We start from the raw sequence: 23,254 nt of genomic DNA on the forward strand, positions 1-23,254 counted from the left end.
ACTTTTGAAGTTCAACAGCAACCATGATGTATAAAGTATGTAAGAAAAATCCTAATTGCACATTCTGAAATTGGAACCAGTATGAGTATGAACCAGTGGAAAAAAGTTTCAAATGAAAGAAAAAGCAGCATATTGTAGCTGTATCCATATGAACTAATAACATATAATAACATCAATGTATGAAACATGTGGAAGAAAGTCTGAATTACATTTTACACGTGTGTTTTTGTCCAAGTGTGTTTGAATCAAATGCAATTATGATATACTTATTTAGGTCAGATGTTTATAGTGATTTGTTTTTATACAACGAATATGTGTTTTATATTCTTAACTGCTGAAGGTCTTCCCAAATCCAAAAAAAGGTGTAGAATAACATTTATTTTGATATGAAAACTTGTCAAAGTTCAAAACATTTGCTGTGGTTTCAGACCTTGAAAAAATCAAGAACATTAGCTAATAATAATGTTTTAACCCCGATTGTAAACCCAACGAGAACTTACTTAAATTAGTCTTTGTGTTCTTCTTGTCTATAAGAGGAAGCAAAATGTTAGTCTTACATCTTTTTATTTCTGTAATAATGTGTTGAACAGCAGATACAACTCCCTGTATTTAGCCTTAACTGTCACTAATGTACACAAGCTATTTAATATGTAATACTGCACACTTGAGCCGAATGTGTTAATCAATAATACAACTATTAATCATGTAACAATTTTCATTAAGCTTTTATCCGTCAAGAAAAGCTAAATTAATTGCAAATAAAAAATGTATCCTTATCTAGTTTATTGCTGGCTAGCAGCTGCAACAGTACTTGTGCAGTACAATGAACTTGCAGAGACTGTAAGAGTTAAATAGGTGATGCAAGTACACTATTAACAGGGGTGCACATCACTTTTTTGCCCTGGTTCTCAAAGGAGCACCTGGAGATGTTGCTTGGTGCTCATCTTTAAAATGAAATAAACCGTAACTTTTGAGGGTGTCTTGACTTTATTTGCCAGACACACGACACTAAACACACATGCAGAGGTGAACACAGAACACACATGCAGAGGTGAACACAGAACACACATGCAGAGGTGAACACAAGACAACATTAGCATGACCAGTAATAAAAGCTGTCATCACTACCCTCCTGACTATTCTCCTCACTGTCTTCCTCTCTGTCAGACATGGTAGCTGATGATGTAGGCCTACTACTTTCTCTCTGGTTGAGTCTGCGATTAGCTGCTTGCATCCACAAGTCAACAGCTGGTTTTGGGTCGAAAGTCTCTGTTGTCATCTTAGACAAGTGGATGTAATCAAATAAGTATGTGAACATAACCAATAACCTACCATAGCCAATAACAAATGAATGTAACTTATTTTATGTGTGTTGTTCATTCATAGCTTATTTTACCTTAACATTTATTTATGCATTTTTTTATCTCTCAAGTTTTAAAGGATATTTGTTGGTTACTGTCCTATAGTAGGCTATACATTGGAATGATTTCAATCCTGTTTATCCCAATAATTATAAAGGAGTGCCTTGGAAATATGTGTTTACGCTCGTGAACTGTCAACGTGTGGGGGGGGGGGGGGGCCTCTGTGTCACCTGTCAGCGCAACTTACATGATGCCGTTTAGACAATATATTAATAAAGGGCGGTGTCGGCTGTCAGCGAACCGATCCGGCCTTTCTGCGCGACTATCACTCAAATGCGGGACAAATAATAAAAATGCTGTGTGTGCAGTCCCGCACACACTGAAAAAAAGGGGAAAGTGGGGTTGTTCAATTTGCAAATATGCATTTAATATATGAAACATAATTTATTCATGTTTCTCTTCGAAACATGAATCAATCATGTAGAACTCAGTCAATCTTGAAGGGTTTGCGTTCTATAAGTCTCAATCATGTTAAGAAATAAGAAAAAAGTTAAGTTTGTCTCTGTAACTCCACCCACTGAGCACATACGTCAGCAGCTTGCTCTGCAGCCGATTACTCAGCTTGTAATTATTATTTACAAATTAATATGGACGGACTCAAACCCGTACTTTAATAGTTTCGTAATTGAACCTGAACAATATGGCACTTTAATGGACAAGATGTAAAGCAGAAAAAAATTGCAAAATATATTTATTTAAAAAAATGTGAAGCTTTTTCTTTTTTAAACAAAGGGGGGGGAGGGGTTCTACCATATTTTCTTCCTGCATCGGAGGAGTAAGCTGGTTCTGTCCCGAGAACATCTCTACAAGGTAAAAGTTATTTAAAGCTATTTAATGTCATCAAATGTTCGTCATAGTTACAGGTTATCACAAGACGCATTGTTTGCAAAAATCAGAGTTCACATTTGCCGTTACAACGAGCAACGTAAATACAGCTTTCAATTTGTAAACATTTTCATTCACTGGTGTTAGCTAGGATAAAGCCATGAAAATCATAAGGTGAGTTTATATTGATTGACTTGTGTTTAGCGTGGTTTTTTTTTATGTGAGTATTTGTAGAGCGCAAGTCTGACAGTTGCTTGATTTACAATATTTAAAACTATTAACCTTGCCCAAAGTTATGCACATTAAACCGAGCTCAGTGGGGAGGGGGAGTCATATCTGATGGATGAGCTTGCGGCATGTTTGCATGTCTATAGGCTACGTCTTGTTTTAAATTATTGTTTCATGTCTGCTGTCAGGCGGTGTAGAACTTTACTGCGTTGGTCTGGCTCTGCATGTCTGCTCTTGTGCCGACTTTTAAGGGCGCTGATGCAGCTTGTAGGCCTACCTTACGTTAAGCGACCATCTTTACCCATTTAAAGTGTTGATTGTTAAAGATACAATATTGTCTCTGGGACCGCAGTGTTTTCCCTAAAAAACTGTGTTTATGTCTCTGCTTTGATCCGCTCTGTGTTCATGTAAATACCGTAAATACCGTAAATACACACAGATCAAAACAGATCAAAACAGAGACGCAATATTGTGTGTGGGGGTGTGTCCCGACACTTGATACTGGAAAGTGGAGGATATTAATGATTGTGTTACATTTTAGCAGCGGTGCACATACCATGAATATGGGGAACATGCCGGACAGATCAAGTAAGGGTGACGATCCACCCAATGTGAAATGAACTTATCTTCCATATTTGCCGTAAACTTGTGTTTACGGAAGTTGAGATGTTTCTCGGTTGTGATTGGTTGTTCCTCGTCACATGACGAGCGGTGCGCGCTGCTGCAGTGCACGTCTCCATTGTAACAATGGAAATGAGCTCGCAACGCTGATGTGTATGGCTCCGTACAAAGTTTTACTCATTGCATTAGTATAGGCTACTGTGGCTTTTTACACTGGAGGCGCCCATCTCGGCCGAAGTCGGTTCATATTAACCTAAAGGTACATAATTAAATGGTAAATGTCGCCTTTCAGGAGCAGAACATTTTTGTTTTATTTGTGTGTGAATAATGAAATAATTTCAAATATGTTTTTCTGTGATAGGTAATTGGTGTGGAGAAGATTGACCTCAGCCTTCCTTTGAACATTGTTCCAAAGGCTCTGTAGTAAATGGTGAGTATTCAAATGTTTTGTGTGATTTACTTGACCAACTTAAACTTGATCTTTAACTAATTTAAAACTGGTATTAGTGTGACAATTTCTGAATTTTTATTCATAACATTTACATACTGCAAACATTGCAGGGATATACACATTTTCTGATTTATCAGGCAAAAGTTATTCAGAAAGTGAGAGGCAAAAGCCAAACATTCTGTGATAAAGCCTCCTTCACAAAAGTGATAATGTTTTGTTTGTTGAAATGGCTATAAGGGTGTTTCTTATATGTAGTCTTATATTACAGTAATACTTATTTTAAGTCGCTTTGGAAAAAAACGTAAATTAAATGTAATGTAGTCTAACCTGGTTGTTCGTACTTGATATAAAAAGTTATTCTCACTAAAGAGCCACAACAGGAGTAATATGGTCCCTTTTCCGTGCTCTGGTCAATACATTTTGAATCAGCTGAAGCAACTTCACTGAATTTTTGGTACACCCTGATAATAAAGAGTTACAATAAGCTAGCCTTGAAGTAACAAATGCATGGACTAGTTTCTCTGCATCGTTTTGAGGCAAGCACACAACTACAATCATAACATCATTAGAAAATGAAATGATTTCATGATTTTTATGACTGTGATATTTTGTTTTCTTTGATAAATGTGGAGTTTAAGCGCATAACAACCCTGCCCCTCCAATTAAGATTTCTCTCTCAGCTGGATGTGCTATCTGACAAACTTCAGAAGGTTTTTGAGAAGAGAGGAGGACAGATAGGCCAGCGTCTGAACTGTATTATGTCAAACATGACTCAAGTAAGAATTCATTTTAAGGAAATTATACATCGAGTCTATAGTGTACACATTTCATTGAGCAAAATATTCTTTCTTTTCTTATTCACCTTCATTTAGGTTGATGATGTCGATTTAGGCCGGGATTGTCTTCTCAAGGGGCAGTGTGTGTACGTCAATGAGAGAGTTTGTGGTCAGTAGAAGTAATATTTGACCTTTTTATTTTTTTGTTGGCCGTTAAAATATGTATTTATTGAAACACCACATAGTATATAGCCTAAAGTATGTGAACATCCCTGTTTTTTGTTTAATAGCCAGACTACACTGAAAAGCTAGAGGGCTTTTAATTTAAAACGGATACAGGAAATGAAACATTTTTTATCAGGTCAGACAGGAGTATATCAGATCACAAGGAGGCTTAAAAGTACTGAAATCTGACCAAATGTACTTGTTAAACACAGGGACTTAGTAATGGATATATATATGTATTGATTTGTTAGATCTCACTCTGTTCCTTTTTGTGACTGTGCGCTCTGCAGGCAGAAGATGAAAACGTCATTCTGCGGTCCATTCAGGGGATTACAGTGGGACTTTATGTCGTCAAACACAATTCCACCATGAGACCAGAAGACAGATGAGACCAGAGGACAGATGAGAACATTGGACAGATGAGACCAGAGGGCAGATGAGAGCAGAGGAGAGATGAGAACATTGGACAGAGGAGACCAGAGGACAGAGGAGACCAGAGGACAGATGAGACCAGAGGACAGATGAGACCAGAGGACAGATGAGACCAAAGGACAGATTGTCCTGGAAGGCCAAAAGGTAGCCTACTAACTGATGTGGACAACATTGCATTAGCTGCTACCATGCTGTTTGGACTAATGTATGCAATGAACCTGAACGACCCCCCTAAACTGAAGTGCACGTTCGAAGTGCTCCAGCAAATGTTAATGGAGCTAGACGGCAACATGCTCTCCAAGAAAGCCAAAGCGTTTAAAAGCAAACTATTTGAGTGAGCTGTTGCCATGGACCATTGTGCAATTGTACAGCATTCATACTGGACTTTCATCGATACAACTGTCTTGCACTTCCTTTGCTCATGTTTTTTGCTTGATTTGCATGTTTCAGAAATGTGGGTTTTTCCTGGGGTCATGTGTTTTCAGAATGTACCACTTGTCATGTGTTTCAGAATGTACTAATTGCAATAATTGTACTAATTTACTAACTTCAAAATGTCAGTTCTTGTTTTTATTTGTAATACTTTCTTTAGTGCATATGTGGTGAGAAACCAGGCCATTATTATACTTTCATGTATTTTTCCAAAGCAATGCCATTGCATTTTTGCATTAAAGTGCCCTTTCATATTAGCAGGCTACTATTTAAATAATGGATTTGCAAGAACATTTCCTTTTTTCGGCTAGGCGTTGACATTTTCTGTTAATTGTTTACTATGAATGAGTTACAAAAATAAGCCTTTCTTTGCCATTTGGCACAATAAACCTTTATTTTGGTCGGGAGAATAGTTTCCTTTAAGCTTCCTTGCTGTGTTCTAACACAATAATGTATATGTACATGCCTCACAAACATTTTCTATTTCTTCTATTTCTTTATTTTCAATGTATTTGTTAATTCTCCTGGGGCTGCATGATGGAAAAACCAAGCGCTCATCTGGATGTGTGGTGGTTGTTAATATTGTTTTATTTTTTGAGAAAAACACATGAATGTTGTTCAAAGAAATGTGTTTGTCTTTATTGACTATTTGTTTTAAAATGTTATGATAAATGCTGTAGATATAAGAGATTAGGATGGATCCTGAAGAAGAATGTACAACATGCCTCTATTCACATGAAATAAATAATCTTATGTACCCCTTGAGCACTAGGTAGATTAAACAGAAAACTATAGCATGTAGTTTAAACAAAACATTAATGTGGCTTTAACAGGTACAAATGAAATATACTGAGTATATTAAAAGCCTAAAATGAACATTAAAAGTCATGTTGGTTAAACATAGGGTAAATTAATATAACTAATATTAAAGGAAATATTCACATCAACATAACAATTTCATTTTTCTTTGACATAACATAGTTGTGTGTCTCTAACATAATGGAATAGTTTTGAGTACACATGATTTTAATGTGTACAACCGATCTCCATGTTTTTTATTACTTAAGTCCAACAGACTTTTTACAGTGAAGCTTAAATAAAGAAATCATGTTGCTTTAACAGGTACAAGTTAAATATACTGAGTATATTAAAAGCCGAAAATGAAAATAAAAAAGAAATGTTGGTTAAACATAGGGTAAATGAATATACCTATATTAAAGGAAATATTCAAATGAACATAACAATTTCATGTTTATTTGACATAACATAGTTGTGTGTCTTTAACATAATGGAATAGTTTTGAGTACACATGTTTTTAATGTGTGCAACCGGTTTCCATATTAAAATCATGTTAATCCAACGGCCTTTTTTTTTCAGTGCAGTGCGGGACACCTGGTCACCTACACACACACACGGTGCTGCCCCTCATACACACACACACGGTGCTGCCCCTCATACACACACACACACACACGGTGCTGCCCCTCACACACACACACACACACACACACACACACACACACACACGCTTCAAATCAAGCTGCATAAATGCTTGAGCTACGTTTTTATTATAATTACTGTGAAATCTGCCTATTATGCTTTCGTCATTATGACAACAAACACTCACTTGCAACTGATAACACTGGCAATGATTTTATATTTATTAGACTATAAAAAAAAAATCATCCTTCAAATGAGTGGGGGTACGGCGTACCCCCGCGTCCAACGCCCACTACACCACTGGTTTTAATGGAATACGCGAGAGAGAGAAGTCATAACAAGTGGTACAGGACAGGTAGACGACGTGTTTTTCGGATGGAAAATTAACCAAACGCAGCAGCATTTGGATGCACTTCAACTAAAACCCAGGCAGTGATAAAGCGCACCATTTGTAAAGGCAAAATATCCTTTTAAGCAGGGTCAACAAATAATTTCCATCGCCACTTAAAAACACATTATCTAATATTAAAAGTTGCATGAATTTCATTCAAGGCAAGGCAACTTTATTTACTGAACACAGAGGGTAAATGCAAAGTATATTCACTGACATGAATGACATGGCGCCACCTTGTGTCATGTTTACAATGCCGATTATTGACATTAGGTCTGGCCAGCGCCATATAGACTGAGAGTTACGTCATCTCCGTTCACTCCAATGGACCACTTTTTTACAGCAATGGCGGATCGTGGAGCCTCTCAATCGTTCCCCGGAAGTTAGCGCCAAGGCTAGCAGAGCTGTACAGTTACAGCTTAATAGACCGTTCGTGACGGACTTTTAAAGGTAAGAAGAAGTTTAAAGATTTATATTGCAGATATTATCAGTACATCTGATTCAAATTAACATGTGTATTAAAGGATGTCAGTGGATTATCCCTAAATTAGTAGATTTAGGGAACGTTTACAGATAACAGATTAAGCAAGGATACCATACCATAGTACCATACACTATACCATAGTGGTTGAATACACAGTATTAGGAAACACTTTATACTTACTGGACATGTTATACTCATTACATACTGTATATAAAATAAGACCAAGAATGTGAGATAACTTTATAGAAATTCATATCACATCTGTTACTGATGCCATTTGTCATACTTTGTTAAACTCACACATAATAAAGTTCCATAACTTCAGTTGGGAACAAAGACCACACCTTATCTCCCCAAGGCAATTTCCCATCCAATAGGTGTGCTATATACAGTAGGTGTGTATAACCCTTTCTCCTGTCGGTTACTCCCTCTTTCAGCACAAGAACCAGAGGGGGATTCAATGGAGCCTGAATACCTGCAGTGAGACCCTCACCCTGCCACCTGAGTCTCAACTCTCAGTGTTTTTCAAGCTTTTCCCTGTTTTTTTGTATTAAACAAAACATTAAGCTTTCCCAATGGTGTGGTTTTCGTTTTGTGAAAAAGTGCAAATGCAGTGTTTGTATATAATAACCTAACATGTTTTTTTGCAGTTGGTCGTGAAATTGCTCCTGCTGACTTGAGCCAGCCATTTTTTCCTCCGCTCTGTGTCAGTGGGGAAGCCGTACATTCGTACTCCTTTCTCGGAGCGATTTGAGCATCCCCAGGGAGTCCAGCAAACCATGGTGGCGACTTGGAGGCAGCACAGCAAACCAGGACAACACGGAGGAAAAGGCAAAGACAAACTGCATGATATGCTATTCAATGTTTATTGAATTCCATGTATTTGCAATGGAAGTTCCTAAAACAACACATTTAACATCATCATCATCATGCTGCTGCTGCTGCTGCTGCTAGTCCTTTGATAGTCACCTGTCGGTCTCCTGTCCTTTCTGAAAGCCAAAAAGATGACATTAGTCATTTAGATAACTTGTGTCCTCAATTACCAAGGGATTACTGAAACTACCATGAATTTAAGAAAATGGTAGAAATTAATCTAATCTGAATTTTGAAGCATTCCTTTTGATCCCCTCCCTCTAAATATATCAATAAACATTAGAAAGTGATGCTCCTGACTACCATACAAGTTTAAGAAGATAACATTGGTTTTAAAGAATTCAAAGCTATAAACAGCAACAGGCTCTTTAACCAAGGCACTGTTAGCCTAACATGTAAACTAGTTGTTCACACTAATCCTAATATTATCACTTAATATTAGCAAATTCTATTTTATTTTTTAAAACATATTGATATAAATACATACACATATCGATTTGTTTTATAAATATTGCAAATCAAAACCTTTATTCACTAACAATTACCAAAAATCGTAGTTCTATCTCCTGTTATCAATGCATTCACATTGCCGGCCATGAACTTCCGGGGAACGATCCTCGTCTACATGAACCACGTGACGATAACCGTTTTTGGACTTCCGCTGTCGTAACTCTTCTATCTATATGGCGCTGGGTCTGGCAATACAGTCAATAATATCCTGGTGATTATTTTGCAGATAAACCCCGCCCCCTTTAAACAAACGGCTCTTTTGAACGGCTCTTTTGAAAGGCTCTTTTGAACGGCTCTTTGAAAGGAACGGAGCCATAAGATCCGGCTCCCTTCAAAGAGCCATAAATCCCATCACTCGTTCGCCCTTCTCTCTCTCCCTCGCTCACTCGCACTTTGGCTGTGAGCTGTGAGCTGCAGGCACCAGATAAGCCAACATCCCCCATTTTCATCACTTACAGCGCCCATCGTACAGGGCAAATGAAACGTGTAACCGGGTGAAAAGGGTCTTACATTTACTTAATTATGAATATTGTTACATCAAGGCCGAAAATTAGGGTGAGCCCCAACGGTCAAAAATGTTTTGAACGCCCAGATCTGGCGCCATAGGCGAACATCTAGCCAGCGCTACTGGGCCCTGAGTTCATATGCAACTCGCAAATATCTTTATCTTTATCTTTCTCTCTATCTCTCTCTCTCTCTGCTCTCTCTCCCTCTCTCAATGTTGGTACGCAAATGCGCCTTTTTTCAAATGACCCGGTGCTCTTTTTTTGGCGGAGGTGTGCATGCGCACCTGCGCACCAGTTATGTGCAGCCCTGTGAATGATCTAGGATTAAGACACCCTGCAACACTACAGCCCAATGTGGGGCTCGAACCCACGACCCTGAGATTAAGAGCCTCATGCTCTACCGACTCAGCTAGCCGGGCTAGCAACAGTGTTAAAACAGGCCAAAAATTTCAATTTCAGATGGAAGGGCCGATTGCATTCCGATTTCCAAAAAATGGGTACAGAGTTAGATTGAAGGGCAATCCGAAACACCCTTCTCTAGCCTTTCTCGTTTTGCCATTGTTCTGCCGTGTTCACATTTATTCAATGAACCAAACCTGGAGGTGAAACGTTCAAGGTATCGAAACAACTGGTCTGAATGATCTAGGATTAAGAAACCCCAAAACACTACAGCCCAACGCGGGGCTGAAACCCATCGTCATTTTGTGCCCGTCTGGCTTGGCTGTTATTTAAAGCATAAAGTATAAAATGTCAATCAATTTTTGTATTACACCTTTCAGTTTTGCTTCAGCCCAACCCATCACCACACATTTTTCCCTTTGTTTTAGAATTTAGGGCCAAAAGACCTTATTCATATGAAATGTTACCGTTTTATGAGTTAGCAAATAAATGAAACCATTTAATAATTTGAACATATCGTGTTTTGACTATTTGTCTTATCACAGACTGGTATATCTCAAAGTTTAGTAAGGATGCCCTTTATGAATAATTTATATTTTTTAAATGGCAATACATAATCACACCTTGTGCCCTCACAGGGTCATTGTTGACCCCATCTGGCTTGACTGTTATTTAAAGAATTTAAAGTGGAAACCTCAAGTTTTTCTTTGTTACATATTTAATGCCAACTTTATTCAAACACATTGACAAACATTTCTTTATTCCATTTGGAATTACGGAAAATTAGACATTACATTACATTACATTTCATTTAGCTGACGCTTTTATCCAAAGCGACTTACAATAAGTGCATTCGACCAGGAAGATACAAACTTGAAGAAAACAGAATCATATAAGTATATTCGGTTTCATAGAGCAAACCAATTTAAGTGCTACTCAACAGGCTTTAGATAAGCCAGTCCTTTGTTAGTATATAAGTGCTTTGTTAGTATATAAGTGATTTTTGTTTTTTTGTTTTGTTTTTCATTTTATTGCTCGAAGTGGAGTCGAAAGAGATGACTGTTCAGTCTGCGCCGGAAGATGTGTAAGCCTTCTGCTGTCCTGACAGCAATGGGGAGCTCATTCCACCATTTTGGAGCCAGGATAGCAAACCGACGTGTTTTTGCTGATGGGAACTTGGGTCCCCTTCGCAGTGCTGGTGCAGTGAGCCGTTTGGCTGATGCAGAGCAGAGTGTACGTGCTGGGGTGTATGGTTTAACCATTCACAGCATGGTACACAAGTACCAGTTTCTTGAAGTGGATTCTAGCAGTTACTGAAAGCCATTGAAGGGAGCGGAGGAGCGGTGTGGTGTGGGAGAATTTAGGAAGGTTGAATACCTAATTTACATGAACTCTTACCTAATTTACATGGACTCTTACATACATTAGGGGGTGCGTGTAGTAATATGTACACAGTGTACACATGCCCTTCAACGGCCACATGTGGAATGTACAGAAATAAAAATCAGCCTAACCATTTTTGCAAAGGCACACTAAAAATAAGCTGTTGTGATACACGCGTAGACAACGGCTGCAGGATCAAAACTGGCCGAAAATTCGGGTCCCTAGAGCATTCCCTCTCAGAGAAAAAAAACATTACATTTTTGGGATTGTAGCGTAATTCACATCAATTCCTCCAGATGGAGGCATAGTAAAATAAAATGACTTTAGAAGGCAGGAAAAGTGTTCAAAACATGGGTAATGTTACTGTTTAAAGTCGGGGGGACTGTTTTAATTCAGGAAAAATACAACCAGGGTGCAAACACACCATTGTTACCCGGAAATAGTGTTCTAAACATGGGTATATTACGTTTTAAAGGTCGGGGGGACTGTTTTAATTCAGGACAAATACAACCAGAGTGCAAACACACCATTGTTACCCGAGAGAGAGAGCATCATGCAGAACCTTTCAAACCTTTATTTAGACAGATTAGTCCCTTGAGATCATCGATCTCATTTACAAGGGAGACCTGCATCATTTAGTTCCACATGAAACATAAAAACAACATACAAACAACAGAGGATATCATATTTACATATTCAACATTTACAAATACCCAGAGTGTCAGAAAGCATTTCATTTAGACATGCCTTAAATACATTCAAAGAAATAAAAATGCTCAATTTCAATTTTGCCTGTAGACTGTTCCAAGCAAGTGGAGCTGCGCACATAAAAGCTGTCTTACCTAAGACAGTCCTTACTCTTGGCACATCTAACAAGACTATATCCTGTGATCGCAGACAATAGCTGCTTGCAACTTTCTGCTTTATCAATGAACAGATATAATACGGGAGTTTGCCCAACATAGCTTTATAGATAAAAGTGTACCAGTGACTGAGCCTCCGTACAGTGAGTGATGGTAAACCTGCCTTGGTATACAATGTACAGTGATGAGTAAGTGCTTTACAGTTAGTGACAAATCTCAGAGCACTATGATACGCAGCATCTAGTTTGCTTAGGTAGTTGGCAGGTGCATTCATATACAGCAGATCACCATAGTCCAGCACAGGTAAAAAGGTCACAGTGACTAGCCTTTTCCTGGCCTCAAGCGAGAAACAGGACTTATTCCTGAAAAAGAAACCTAGCCTAACCCTCAGTTTTTTAAGCAGGTTATTGACATGAAGTTTAAAAGAGAGACAGTCATCAAGCAAGATACCAAGGTATTTGTAACAGGCAACAACTTCAAGTTTTGTTCCTTGCGTTGATACAATATCTAAAACAGGCTCTGGTGACTTTTTAGCTTTTGAAAAGAGCATTATCTTGGTTTTATCCACATTTAAAAGAAGCTTTAGTTCAGAGAGCTGAGTCTGAATAATGTTAAAAACAGCCTGTAATTTAACAACCGCCTCCTGAATGGAGGGACCTGCACAATACATCACGGTATCGTCCGCATAAAAATGTAAAGTAGCTTCATCCACATTTTCACCTAAACTGTTGATATATATGGAGAATAAAAGTGGACCTAAAACAGAACCTTGAGGAACACCATTAGCAATGTTTAACCACTCAGAAGACAGCCCATCAAAGTGAACACATTGGGACCTTTCAGAGAGGTAGTTCACAAACCACCCCACTGCATGGCTGGATATGCCAGTACTGAGTAGCCTCTGTTTTAAGACACGATGATCAACGGTGTCAAACGCTTTGGAAAGGTCAATAAACAGAGCTGCACAACTCTGTTTATTATCTAGCATACTAGTAATATCATTTACCACTTTCATTGTTGCAGTGATGGTGCTATGTTTCTTCCTGAAGCCTGACTGATGTTTAGACAGGATATCATTTATACATAAAAACTCCTTTACTTGTTCACTCACAAGTCGTTCGAGCACCTTAGCCAGAACTGACAATTTAGAGATTGGCCTATAGTTATTTAAAATAGTTGCCTCCCCTCCTTTCAGTAGAGGCAGGACATAAGCAGACTTCCATACTTTAGGAATTGTATTTGTGCTGAGGGAGAGGTTAAAAAGAGAAGTAAGAGGTGGAGCAATAAAATCTGCAGCTATCTTTAAAAAGAAAGGTTCTACGTTGTCCGGGCCAGCCGGTTTCTTAGGATCTAACTTGGATAAAGCTTCATGGACAATACCAACAGTTAAAGGAGTAAAACTGAAAGGGTTTTCCAGACCACATTGTTCAGAGTCAAGGACTGGAGCGTTCACAGAAGCAGAAGCACAGTCAGTGACAGAATCAAACAGAGAGCCACAAGAGACAAAATGCTTATTAAAGCAATTTAGCATGGTGGCCCTGTCTGATATAATGCCAGATGCTGTGGTGAGGTACGGAGGTAGCTCATTTGGGATATCACCAGTGGAAATCGATTTTATGGCTTTCCAAAATTTACTAGGATTATTCAGGTTTTCTGTGGTAACTGACAAATAGTACTTTGACTTAGCACTTTTGACATTTGAAGTAAAGCTATTCCTTAGCTGCCTAAAGCGTAGCCATTCTACCTCTGAGCCTGATTTCCTAGCCTTTGCCCAGGCATTGTTTCTCTCATGAAGGAGACTGGACATTTCAGCAGAAAACCAGGGATTGTTTCGTCCCTTCACTCTAAATTTACGCAGAGGTGCATGTTTATCTATAATTTTTATAAAACCAAGATAAAAATAAGACCATGCAGTTTCTACATCAGCACACAGATCGATTTTTCCCCAATCAAAATCAAACAGATCATGTAAAAAACCCTGCTCCACTAAGTGTTTTTTATCTCTCTTTGTGATGATGCGTGGTTTAACTTTTTGGACCTTAGTGTCCCTAATTGTGGCTACAACACAGTGGTCACTCACATCATTAGCAAATACTCCCACAGATGAGTATTTATATGGAACATTTGTTAAAATTAGATCAATTAAGGAGGATTTATTTGGGGACTTAATATTTGGGCGAGTAGGACTGTCTATAATCTGAGTAATGTTCAAAGAGGTACACAGGTTTTTAAAATCCTCTGACACAGAAGTTAACCAATCCCAATTAAAATCACCAAGCAGCACTATTTCCTTGTAGGAAAGTTGAGATAACAGTTTTGCCAATGAAGATAAGGAGTCCTTGACAGCCGAGGGGGCCCTGTAGCAACCCACCACCATGACCTGTTGACCCTTTGTTACTTCGACATTCACAGCTAAAAATTCTAGTTGTTTACTAACAGATTTGGAAACCATTTTTGTTACACAAAACTTATTTTTGACATAAATGGCAACGCCACCACCTTTTTTAGGACGGTCAGTGCGATATACATTGTAACCATTTATGTAAATGTCAGAGGCCAAGATCGATTTGTCTAGCCACGTTTCTGATAAGACAATGACATCAGCATCAGTTGAACTCGCCCAAATACGGACAAAATCTAATTTAGGTAACAGACTGCGCACATTTAAATGAATTAAACCTAACCCCGATCTAGAACTAAAATCAGCAGGAGTAGCTATTTGACTAAAACTACCAGGTGGACCCGGATTTGGCTGTACATTTCCTGATAGTAACAACAATAAAAATACCAAGCACCTTTTCCTCTTAATCAACACACATACATGTTCAGCTGTTCTAGAGTCACCAGCAAACTTCGCAAAAGTGAGATTAGAGTTCAAAAAACAATTCTGAAGGACCATTGTGGCAGGCATGTGAGAAAGACAGACATTTGACGAAATGAATGTCCGCGACAGTGCAACTAGCAATTGTTTGTGCAACCCATCCGAACCTGTACAGGGGATGTCCACTGCGGGCGGCAGAACGGACCCGCATCCAGCAGAATTGTCAGGATGACTAGCGAACTTCTCCTTGTCCAGCACAGTCAAAAAAAGGCACAGCAGAAACACGACATTTGCCATTTTCCCAGTCCAGCTCAACAGCATCCACGATGTTCCCGAAGTAAAACCACGTCAGGACAGCAGCAAGGAAATAGGCAATCAGCAGTGTGGCAACACTCCGGTTTCTCCGCGGTATCTCCAGACCAGGCCTCCCCCGCACAGTAGCACCCAACAGGTGGGAGTAGGCCTCTAACAGCAGGTGGATAGCGGCCTTCAGCCGTGGGAACCACCACCAGCAGAAGCAGAAATGGGTGGACGGCAGGCCCTCAAACCGCGGCAGATCCTCCACAGATCAATGGCGTTAAAGATGGAACATAGATGGACATAGATGGAGCCTAAGCCGGAGAGCTAGATCTATGCTAACAGATGCCAGATGCTAACAGGTAGTGTGGCTCTTCCACCCATGAATAAGTGTTTGAAACGTGGGGAAAGTGTTCATGCAGCCCTTTAATAACTTCAAAAAAGCCTGAAAATGCCTCTCCAGGACCCCGGAGAGCTCCCAGGTGCTGAAGAGAGCAGGAGGCATAACAACCCAGGAATAAGTGTTTGAAACGTGGGGAAAAGTGTTGTAAATAGAGGCCACCATACATGACAACCAGGGTGCACACAAACACCATGGTTAATGCTAAAAGTCGAGCAAAATGTTTTAATTCAGGACACAGACATCCATGGTGAGAAGGTAAAATGTCTACCCGGAAATGGTGTTCGAAACATATTAGTTTCAAAGGTCGGGGGGACTGTTTTGATTCAGGAGACAGAGTCATTCAATGAAAACTGGTAATTCAGAATGAGCTATTTCAGCAGAAATAGCAGAATCTGAACATATGTCAAACAGAGCTTCCTATGAAAAGTTATTAATTAGTAGAAGAAATTAACAGGGGGACTCTACTTATTTCACACATCCAGGAGGACAAAGAGGTTTTCTTCAGATTTTAACATTAACTAGAGTGCGTGATGTCACAGCTAGAGGGTAGGAAATCTTGAAATTTGCCTTCATACTTCTTTTTTAAACTGCCATAACTCCCAAACCCTACATTCATAAGACATAATCTTTTATGAAAAACGTACGAAAACATCTCGTAGCTTGAAAAATGACAAATAATTAAGCAAAAAATAATTTAACAAAATGCCTCTTGAGGGCATGAAGTGAAAAAAACGTTCAACATGCAAGGCAAGGCAAGTTTATTTATATAGCACTTTTCAACACAAGGCAATTCAAAGTGCTTTACAAAAAATGAAAGACATTAAGAAAATGGCATTTAAAATCAGTCATTAAAAAGAAAAGCTAATAAAATAAACATTAAAAGAAAAAATACATGGATAAAAGTTACAGTGCAGTCTAAGATATGAATAGTTCAATTAAAAGCAGCAACAAAAAGAAAACTTTTCAGCCTGGATTTAAAAGTAGTAAGAGTTGCAGCGGACCTGCAGGTTTCTGGGAGTTTGTTCCAGATATTTGGAGCATAATAACTGAATGCTGCTTTACCATGTTTAGTTCTGACTCTGGGGACAGAAAGCTGACCAGTTCCTGAAGACCTGAGAGATCTGGATGGTTCATAATTTTGCAGGAGGTCAGAAATGTATTTTGGGCCTAAACCATTCAGTGCTTTATAAACCAGCAGCCAGTGGCGTGCACAGACATTTAAAGGGGCAGGTGCTCAAGAGAAAAAAAAAGGGCACCTTCTGAGTCGTCGTGGCGGTCGCCCGCGCGCGAAGCCGAAATTGTGCGTGAAAATTTGCCGGATCATGGCGGATTTTGTTAGTTTCTTTTCGGTTTTTGGTTACTTTATTTCGATTTTAGGGGTAGGGAATGTTCTGGTTTTTGGACAAAATTAACATGGGATCACTCCGGTCAATGTACGTACTTCGTCTCACTGGAATATTAATGGCCAGATTGAATACAACGTCGACCCAAATTCTCCGGTCAATGACAGGAGAGTTTTGAAAGTGACAAAACACTGTTCCACACATTTAAAAACACTTAATCAATGTTTACCCAGGATCCATGCACCTTTCCTGGCTTGTAAAATGTGGTGATGCGCCCTGGAGGTAGCGGGCAGGCTCTGTCCGTGGTGCTGAACCCCAGCCTGTCTATGTGGAATACAAAAACAAACAAAGACAAACACCTTTAAGGTCACCAGGGGCGTGAGGTTCTGGTTCTGGCGGTGTGCATGGAGGGGTTTGACCTGGCCCCCTGACACAATGCACATAGTCTGGAGCTCGCTGGGGTCCTGCATATGCTTTAATCACACTTTTGTCCATTTGCCTATCAGTTTGTTAACCAAATGGACAGAGGCTGCGTTTTCCCCCTAAAAGTGACTTTTAATGGTGGCCCTTGCGTTTAAATGATGGGTCTTATCATTCACAAGGGTCCCCGACACAATGCACACAGCCTGGAGCAGTGGAGCAGCGGCTGGGCCGTGTTCCCCCTTTTGTCCATTTGCCTATCAGTTTGTTAACGAAATGGACAGAGCCTGCGGTTTCCCCCTAAAAGTGACTTTTAATGGTGGTTTTTGCATTTAAATGATGGGTCTTATCATTCACAAGGGTCCCCGACACAATGCACATAGTCTGGAGCTCGCTGGGGTCCTGCATATGCTTTAATCACACTTTTGTCCATTTGCCTATCAGTTTGTTAACCAAATGGACAGAGGCTCCGTTTTCCCCCTAAAAGTGACTTTTAATGGTGGCCCTTGTGTTTAAATGATGGGTCTTATCATTCACAAGGGTCCCCGACACAATGCACACAGCCTGGAGCAGTGGAGCAGCGGCTGGGCCGTGTTCCCCCTTTTGTCCATTTGCCTATCAGTTTGTTAACGAAATGGACAGAGCCTGCGTTTTCCCCCTAAAAGTGACTTTTAATGGTGGTTTTTGCATTTAAATGATGGGTCTTATCATTCACAAGGGTCCCCGACACAATGCACACAGCCTGGAGCAGTGGAGCAGCGGCTGGGCCGTGTTCCCCCTTTTGTCCATTTGCCTATCAGTTTGTTAACGAAATGGACAGAGCCTGCGGTTTCCCCCTAAAAGTGACTTTTAATGGTGGTTTTTGCATTTAAATGATGGGTCTTATCATTCACAAGGGTCCCCGACACAATGCACATAGTCTGGAGCTTGCTGGGGTCCTGCATATGCTTTAATCACACTTTTGTCCATTTGCCTATCAGTTTGTTAACCAAATGGACAGAGGCTCCGTTTTCCCCCTAAAAGTGACTTTTAATGGTGGCCCTTGTGTTTAAATGATGGGTCTTATCATTCACAAGGGTCCCCGACACAATGCACACAGCCTGGAGCAGTGGAGCAGCGGCTGGGCCGTGTTCCCCCTTTTGTCCATTTGCCTATCAGTTTGTTAACGAAATGGACAGAGCCTGCGTTTTCCCCCTAAAAGTGACTTTTAATGGTGGTTTTTGCATTTAAATGATGGGTCTTATCATTCACAAGGGTCCCCGACACAATGCACACAGCCTGGAGCAGTGGAGCAGCGGCTGGGCCGTGTTCCCCCTTTTGTCCATTTGCCTATCAGTTTGTTAACGAAATGGACAGAGCCTGCGGTTTCCCCCTAAAAGTGACTTTTAATGGTGGTTTTTGCATTTAAATGATGGGTCTTATCATTCACAAGGGTCCCCGACACAATGCACATAGTCTGGAGCTCGCTGGGGTCCTGCATATGCTTTAATCACACTTTTGTCCATTTGCCTATCAGTTTGTTAACCAAATGGACAGAGGCTCCGTTTTCCCCCTAAAAGTGACTTTTAATGGTGGCCCTTGTGTTTAAATGATGGGTCTTATCATTCACAAGGGTCCCCGACACAATGCACACAGCCTGGAGCAGTGGAGCAGCGGCTGGGCCGTGTTCCCCCTTTTGTCCATTTGCCTATCAGTTTGTTAACGAAATGGACAGAGCCTGCGTTTTCCCCCTAAAAGTGACTTTTAATGGTGGTTTTTGCATTTAAATGATGGGTCTTATCATTCACAAGGGTCCCCGACACAATGCACACAGCCTGGAGCAGTGGAGCAGCGGCTGGGCCGTGTTCCCCCTTTTGTCCATTTGCCTATCAGTTTGTTAACGAAATGGACAGAGCCTGCGGTTTCCCCCTAAAAGTGACTTTTAATGGTGGTTTTTGCATTTAAATGATGGGTCTTATCATTCACAAGGGTCCCCGACACAATGCACATAGTCTGGAGCTCGCTGGGGTCCTGCATATGCTTTAATCACACTTTTGTCCATTTGCCTATCAGTTTGTTAACCAAATGGACAGAGGCTCCGTTTTCCCCCTAAAAGTGACTTTTAATGGTGGCCCTTGTGTTTAAATGATGGGTCTTATCATTCACAAGGGTCCCCGACACAATGCACACAGCCTGGAGCAGTGGAGCAGCGGCTGGGCCGTGTTCCCCCTTTTGTCCATTTGCCTATCAGTTTGTTAACGAAATGGACAGAGCCTGCGTTTTCCCCCTAAAAGTGACTTTTAATGGTGGTTTTTGCATTTAAATGATGGGTCTTATCATTCACAAGGGTCCCCGACACAATGCACATAGCCTGGAGCTCGCTGGGGTCCTGCATATGCTTTAATCACACTTTTGTCCATTTGCCTATCAGTTTGTTAACCAAATGGACAGAGGCTGCGTTTTCCCCCTAAAAGTGACTTTTAATGGTGGCCCTTGCGTTTAAATGATGGGTCTTATCATTCACAAGGGTCCCCGACACAATGCACACAGCCTGGAGCAGTGGAGCAGCGGCTGGGCCGTGTTCCCCCTTTTGTCCATTTGCCTATCAGTTTGTTAACGAAATGGACAGAGCCTGCGTTTTCCCCCTAAAAGTGACTTTTAATGGTGTTTTTTGCATTTAAATGATGGGTCTTATCATTCACAAGGATCCCCGACACAATGCACATAGTCTGGAGCTCGCTGGGGTCCTGCATATGGTTTAATCACACTTTTGTCCATTTGCCTATCAGTTTGTTAACGAAATGGACAGAGCCTGCGTTTTCCCCCTAAAAGAGACTTTTAATCGTGGTTTTTGCGTTTAAATGATGGGTCTTATCATTCACAAGGGTCCCTGACATAATGCACATAGTCTGGAGCTCGCTGGGGTCCTGCATATGCTTTAATCAGGCGTTTTAACACTTTTCCCCACGAAAATCATTTTTAATCATTTTTTCGGGGCTATATAAATCAAATTCCGGTTAATGCAGAGCACAATTGTACCTTTTACTATTTTAATGTATTTGCATTATATATCTTTGGGCTATAAAAGCGACATATTTGGATGACTTTGTCAGTTTATGGAGCTTATCCAACAAATCCCGGAGGATCCGGGCCAAATTTGGGAGCTCATAGGCGGCCTGCCATAGGCCCCCACCCGTGGAAAGAAAGAAAATGAAAGAAAACGGTCAATTATATTTTAAAATAATCAAAAAATGAACTTTTGAAATTACAACGGAGAAGGGGCTCAGAAGAAGGGGCTCCGATGCTCAAGTGTTCGGGGCTTCGGGACGAAGCGCCGAACACTTTTCCCCTTCCCCGTTGCAATGTACAACGGAGAGGGGAATCCAGACTTCCCCTCCTCCGTTGTAAAAAAACGTTCATGTTTTCCAAGCTACTGTCTGCACGAAATCAGAAACCCGGTTTTTGAGAGGACTCAGAAAAAAAACGGCTGTGTAACTTCATGGAGGAATTCATCCGCTGTATGTGCACTCTGGCTCGGATACATTTTGTTGCCCGGAGACCCCCCAGCATGGTTCTTACCAAACTTTAAGTTTTTGAACTGGGTTCCGGAGGAAGGCAAGGGGAGTTGACAGGGGACTCAATCCGCCTCATGAGGCACTATTCTCGGATACATTTCAACACTTTTAGCCATTTTTGATGGTTCTCCAAAAAATAACTCTGACTTTTTCAGAGTGTGGAGGAATGCAAGGGGAGTTGACAGGGGACTCGATCCGCCTCATGAGGCACTATTCTCGGATACATTTCAACACTTTTAGCCATTTTTGATGGTTCTCCAAAAAATAACTCTGACTTTTTCAGAGTGTGGAGGAATGCAAGGGGAGTTGACAGGGGACTCGATCCGCCTCATGAGGCACTATTCTCGGATACATTTCAACACTTTTAGCCATTTTTGATGGTTCTCCAAAAAATAACTCTGACTTTTTCAGAGTGTGGAGGAATGCAAGGGGAGTTGACAGGGGACTCGATCCGCCTCATGAGGCACTATTCTCGGATACATTTCAAACCTTTTAGCCATTTTTGATGGTTTTCCAAAAAATAACTCTGACTTTTTCAGAGTGTGGAGGAATGCGAGGGGAGTTGACAGGGGACTCAATCCGCCTCATGAGGCACTATTCTCGGATACATTTCAACACTTTTAGCCATTTTTGATGGTTCTCCAAAAAATAACTCTGACTTTTTCAGAGTGTGGAGGAATGCGAGGGGAGTTGACAGGGGACTCAATCCGCCTCATGAGGCACTATTCTCGGATACATTTCAACACTTTTAGCCATTTTTGATGGTTCTCCAAAAAGTAAAGTGTTACTTTGTTAGTGTGGAGGAATGCGAGGGGAGTTGACAGGGGACTCTACCCGCCTTATGGGGCACTATTCTCGGATACATTTCAACACTTTTAGCCATTTTTGATGGTTCTCCAAAAAGTAAAGTGTTACTTTGTGAGTGTGGAGGAATGCGAGGGGAGTTGACAGGGGACTCTACCCGCCTTATGGGGCACTATTCTCGGATACATTTCAACACTTTTAGCCATTTTTGATGGTTCTCCAAAAAGTAAAGTGTTACTTTGTGAGTGTGGAGGAATGCAAGGGGAGTTGACAGGGGACTCAATCCGCCTCATGAGGCACTATTCTCGGATACATTTCAACACTTTTAGCCATTTTTGATGGTTCTCCAAAAAATAACTCTGACTTTTTCAGAGTGTGGAGGAATGCGAGGGGAGTTGACAGGGGACTCTACCCACCTTATGGGGCACTATTCTTGGATACATTTCAACACTTTTAGCCATTTTTGATGGTTCTCCAAAAAGTAAAGTGTTACTTTGTGAGTGTGGAGGAATGCGAGGGGAGATGACAGGGGACTCTACCCGCCTTATGGAGCACTATTCTCGGATACATTTTTTCATTTTCACCCATTTTTTATGGAACTCCAAAAAGACAAGTTAGTCTTTTTTTTCCCTTCCTCTTCTGATTTCTCACTGATTGAATGGCAAATGCGACCCGCCATCGGAGGGCCTCCGCCGGCCCGGGCCTCCGCCGGCCCGGGCCTCGTGCCGGTACTCTGGCGGTCGGTTCCTCCGAACTGCGGGTTCGACTCTGATGGCCGGGAGGGACGAGGGAAACGTTGGGGGGTTCTGCTGGAGGCTCCTGCTGGAGTCTTGCGTTTCACCGGGACCTGGCTCGAAAAACTCGAAACCCTGACTCCAGTGCGGTGTTGCGGCCATGTGCCTCCGGGTACCAGACTCCCCTGCCTCCTCCGTGTTGCGTGGGCTGCGTGGGGGTAACCCTGCGTGTCCGTTACCCTGCGTGTCTCTTACCTCCCAGGCCGACCGATATGAAGCGTTTCCAAGACGAACCGTCTGACTCAGGGGTCCCACCACGGGTTCCGTAGCGGGGTGGAAGTTCCACCTCCCCACTTCGCCGCGGAATGCAAGACAAACACCTGTTTCTCTCATCCTCCACTGTGGCATAGCGGCCTTAGTCGGCTGCGGCATTCAGCAATTGGCCTTGCTCCGGGCACAGGACCCTACTTCATCAAACTACCTGTTTGATCCTGCGTAACAACCACATATATGCTTGTCTGCAAAGACATTGATCGAATGGCAAACGTGACCCGCCATCGGAAGGCCTCCGCCGGCCCGGCCTCGTGCCGGTGCTCTGGCGGTCGGCTCATCCAAATT

General features: G+C 41.1%; 1 long non-coding RNA gene across 1 annotated transcript; it reads left to right on the forward strand.

Moving 5' to 3' along the window:
• The first annotated feature begins 2,163 nt into the window (after positions 1 to 2,163).
• Positions 2,164 to 6,680, forward strand: LOC307022459. Its single transcript, XR_013803404.1, has 5 exons — positions 2,164 to 2,231; positions 3,457 to 3,525; positions 4,214 to 4,322; positions 4,419 to 4,491; positions 4,838 to 6,680. It is a non-coding gene; the product is annotated as an uncharacterized lncRNA (long non-coding RNA).
• Positions 6,681 to 23,254: the final 16,574 nt, after the last annotated feature.

This window comes from Notothenia rossii, assembly GCF_949606895.1.
Source record: "Notothenia rossii genome assembly, chromosome: 10".
NCBI lineage: Eukaryota > Metazoa > Chordata > Actinopteri > Perciformes > Nototheniidae > Notothenia > Notothenia rossii.